Source organism: Fukomys damarensis, unplaced genomic scaffold, assembly GCF_012274545.1.
Source record: "Fukomys damarensis isolate Sample0158 unplaced genomic scaffold, DMR_v1.0_HiC HiC_scaffold_10, whole genome shotgun sequence".
Classification (NCBI taxonomy): domain Eukaryota; kingdom Metazoa; phylum Chordata; class Mammalia; order Rodentia; family Bathyergidae; genus Fukomys; species Fukomys damarensis.
In genome coordinates this window covers 15,515,593-15,520,270 of record NW_022900922.1, presented here as the reverse complement: position 1 = coordinate 15,520,270, position 4,678 = coordinate 15,515,593, and the positions used below count along the sequence as shown (strand labels likewise).

Below are 4,678 nucleotides of genomic sequence, written 5' to 3'. Positions count from 1 at the left end.
TGATTCACACACACACACACACACACACACACACACACACACACACAAACACACACACACACACACACAAGAGGTGCCTATTTTCCACCTCTGCAGTATGTAACATTTTACAGCTTACAAGTGTTTTGCACATCCACTAGTGGCTGTCTGCACACCCACTCTGGACACAAGCAAAGCTTCCTGATCGTGAAAAGGTATCACAGCCAGGCATTGTAGAACACGCCCGTAGTAACTACCTTCCAACCTCAAGCTTTGAATTTTCTAGCACAGACTCTCCTTTTCATTTAAAACTGATCGACATCCAGTGGAAAACTACTTTATGGTGGCCATGGGTTGTAAAGAGATGTATTTTATCATATGCAGGAGTATTTTCCTATTCATTGTTTCACCATAAATTTTATACCAGAAAAGCTTGCTGGACTGTGTTAAGTACCTTTTAAAATTTCTCTTAAGAGGATTTTTTTTCTTTGACCTATTGTGGTAATTAATTCAACATTTTAAAAGCTCATTAAGGGACGGGGACTTAGCTCAGTGGCACTGCGCATGCCTCAGGAGCACACAGTCTTGAGTTCGATCCCTGGTACAAAAAAAACCAAACTAGCTGGCCATGGTGGCACATGCCTGTAATCTTAGCACTCCGGTAAGTTAGGGCAGGAGGCTCACAAGTTCCAGCTCAACCTGGGCAACAGAGATTCAGAGAGAAAAATGAGTTGGGATATATATAACAATGCAAATACCGCAAAAATAAAGAAAAGAACAAATTGGCCCACCTATCTTTGTACTTCTAGAATAAACTCTAAGTAGATCTTCTGTTTGCTGGCATCAATTTAATAATACTTTACTAGCTAGATGCACTGGTATGCCTGTAATACCAACTATTTGGGAGGGAGAGGCAGGAGAAGCGTAAGATCAAAGCCAGTCTGGATAACTTAGCAAGACTCTCTTTTGAAATAAAAAGAGCTGGGGACATAGCTCAGTGGTAGAGTACTTGCCCAGAATGCAGGTCGTACATTCAATACCCAGCACCACAAAAAACAAAATAAAAAACAAAAAACAACCCCCCCTAAACAACAACAACAACAACAACAAAACAAAAAACAACTCTTGGGTCCATTTGTCAATTCTCTTGCTGTTCCATTTCTTACACAATTTATTTTACTTTTGCTATTTAATTTTCACAATTTCCTTTAATTTCCCTTCTCATTTCTCAAGCTCAGTGTCTAATTCATTTACTCTATTTCTTAATACTAAATAGTAAGGGAATATTTAAGCAGCAAGAGAAGCCACTGACAGTTATGTAAGTAGAGAAGGAGGTACAAGGAGACCAGTTAGGAGGCAATGGCCAGCTGGAAAATGAGAAAAGTCTAGTCAAAGGCAGAGGTTGTGAGGTTGAAACACAGGGACACAGTCTAAAGAGAGATGTACAGGTTGAAAAAAAAAAAGCCAGGGGCACATGGTTGGAGGAAAAGGGAGAGGTATCTGGCTGTACAGCTAGGAAGGAACTGATATCATCAAGGCAGTGAGAATAGGAAGAAAAGTTTAGCTGGAAGGAGCTTGTTAAAGGTTACATCCAGATAGTCTCCCAAAGCCTCCAGTGGTTACAGGTGGGGCTCTTTGGAGGTGGCTGGATCTAGGGTGTGTGAATGTGGATTAAGGGTATGATGCTGAGATTAAGGGTGTATTATTACTGAATCAGTCTTCTGACTAGTTTAGCATAGTTTTGGATGCAGATAATGGAAAGGCCCACCCTGGGTGTGGGTGACACCATCCAAAAGACTAGCCTAGATGTGATAAAAGGCAAAGGCAGATTCACTACTTGTTGCTTGACGTCTTATGCCTGCCACACCATGAACTGTTTCTCCTCTGTGATGTCCCTCTGCCATGCCACCCTGCCTTGGAACCAGCCAACTATGGACTGAAACCTCTACAAACTGAGCTGAAATAAACATTTCCTCCTTTTACTTTTGGTGTTGGGTATTTTTGTCTCAGCAATGAGAAAAGTAACTAAGGCAGTGCTGATTTCAGGTTTAAGTCAAGTGCTTGTAAAATGTCAAACCAGAAGCTATCCCATAAGTACTTAGGAAATGCCAGAGAAAGTAAAAGCTACAATGTGGATTTGATAACCAATTTATAATGGACAATTAAATTGGGAATGCAGGTAAAATCTCCAAGGTTTAGGAAGCTCATATTTAGTGAAAAGAGCTGGCTGGGGGGGGTACCTTTTAAAAAAGAACCTTCCATTCATTGAAATGTTCTATATTTTAGCCATAATGCTAATACACAGTTATAATTATGTTTGTATTTCATTAAACGTCCTTATTCCTAAAGCTAAATACTTGTTTCTTCTCATTTTTCTTGATTAGGCTTGCTGGATAACTGTCCTTAACTTTACGAGTATTCTTTAAGAATTAGGTCTGATATTTAACCCTACTCTTCCAAACTTCCAATGTAACTAAAGTAAGTGAGGCAAGGTAAGAGTGGTTCAGAGCATGCGCTGTACAGTCAGACTGACTCAGCACAGAAGCCTCACTGGCTGTTTGATTTGGGCAAGTTCCCCACTGTGTCTGAGTCTCAGCTCCCTCATCTCCCACATACCTCCCATGGCTACTGTGAGGGATAACCCTAGCCCACAGAAAGTGACTCCTACGTGTTAGTGCAGGTTGAGCATCCCTCACCTGAAATGCTTGGGAACATAAGAGTTTCAGAGTTCAGATTCTCTTCAAACTTTGAAATGTAAGGATAAAAATAATGAGGTATCTTGAGAATGGGACCCAACTCTAAATAATGAAATTCATTTGTTTCATATATACTTACGTACACAACCTGAAAGTGATTTTATACAGTACTTTAAATAATGTTATACATAAAGCAAAGCTTTGTGCGGTGGAATTTTCTGTTTCTTGTATTGTACAGATGCCTGAAGTTTCAGATTTGTGGAGACTTCAGTTTTCAGATTAGGGATACTAAGCCCGTATGTATCTATAGACCAAAATTAACTTTTTCTTTTAATTTTTTGTTTCTACTTTCTTTAAGTTTATTCTGAGACCAAAATAATGCTTTTCAGCTTTCATATGCTTGACAAAATTTTTTTTATTTTTCCTTGATCCTCTGATGCAAGTACAATACACAATTTACTCACTGTACACATAGGGAAATGAACATAGCAATGGGGACAACACAGCAAATTTTTAGGAAAGGCGCATTATGGGGGTGTGTAACACCCACATTTTTAGGAGTATTTCTATTGATGAATTACTAATTTTAATGTGTATGCAGCAGAAAAATAAACAGTAAAATATTTTTAATATGTAATGAGTGTATAGAATAAACATCAACATTTTCAGCATCAACTGTTTACCTGCTTACAAGACCTAAAAAATAAATTCCTATGTGAATGACAATGAAAATATAAATAAAATTCTACTACAGAAATAACCTTTACTTCAATTATCACACATAGGTAGTCTGATGTCACCAGTCTGGTCCAGAATTATTTTGAAGTGTTCTTTGGGCAGACATACTGTTCTTCCTGTTGGAATTCATCATTTATCAATTCCAGTCCCAATTCTCTATGGAAATTTCTCCATGATATCTTGTGCTTGTTTTCTCTGTAAACTATGAAACTACAGTGGACCCTCAAGTTACAACTAGCCTGACACACGAACAATTTAGGTTAATGGAAGATTCATCTGCCTCTTGTTATCTATAGCATGTACCTAGTTAAACATCCAGATCTCAGCTGTATTGCCTTACAACCAGCCCTCAGGAACCAATCAAGTTCAAAGTCAAAGGTTCACTGTATTTATGCCTGACATGTTTCGGACTGAGTAAAACCCAACTTTTGCTCAATGCTTTGTGTTTTGAGTGACATCACAGTTACTGCATAACTGATCAATAACATTTACTCTGCCTTTCATTTTGTTGTAAAATGTAACAATTTCTGGCTTCACTTGTGTTGAAGATTCACTATCAAATCTATTTTGTTTGTTTCAAGGGTCTTGCTATGTCATCCAGGCTAACCTTGAGCCCACTATGATGCACAGGCTGACCTTGAATTTACAGCATCCTCCTTCCTCAGCCTCCCAAGTGCTGGGATTACATGCCTGGCCTCTTTGTCAATCTTATCATCATGGGGTAATGTTGACAGTATCAATAAAAACTTTGTTTTTCTTTACTACATAGGAGGCCAGTTATGTTTTTCTGAATTCCAAAAATTGTATTATATATTTCTCTATTGTCAACATGAAACATTTTTTCAGGAATCTTGGCTTTGTTCTTGTGAATAGTTCCTGCTCTGGTCAACTGGTGTTCTTGTAGCAAATGTAACATCAATAGGTAACCAGTGACCTAGTTGTCGAATGTGGGTTACTTTTTGAAACAGGCGCAACAAGTCTGTACACAAAGTCATATAATTACTGCATGAAGAAATACCTGGTATAGGGCTGGGGATTTAGCCCAGTGATTCTGCCAGCTGCCTTGCAAGCAAAAGATCCTGAGTTTGATCCCTGGTACAAAACATACACACACACACACACACACACACACACACACACACCCTGGTAGACGCAAAGACATTTTATACACCTTGAATTTAGAAATTTCTCCTGGAAGGACCTGAGTTTGATCCTCGGTACAAAAAAAAAAAAAAAAAAAAAAAAAAAAAAAAAAAAAAAAAAAA

At 38.3% G+C, this 4,678-nt stretch overlaps 1 protein-coding gene across 6 annotated transcripts in view; it reads right to left on the bottom strand.

The window, feature by feature from the left end:
* Ttc13 (tetratricopeptide repeat domain 13) overlaps positions 1–4,678 on the bottom strand; it is a 60,079-nt gene that overhangs the window by 48,896 nt on the left and 6,505 nt on the right. The gene's annotated exons all lie outside the window — the stretch shown is intronic.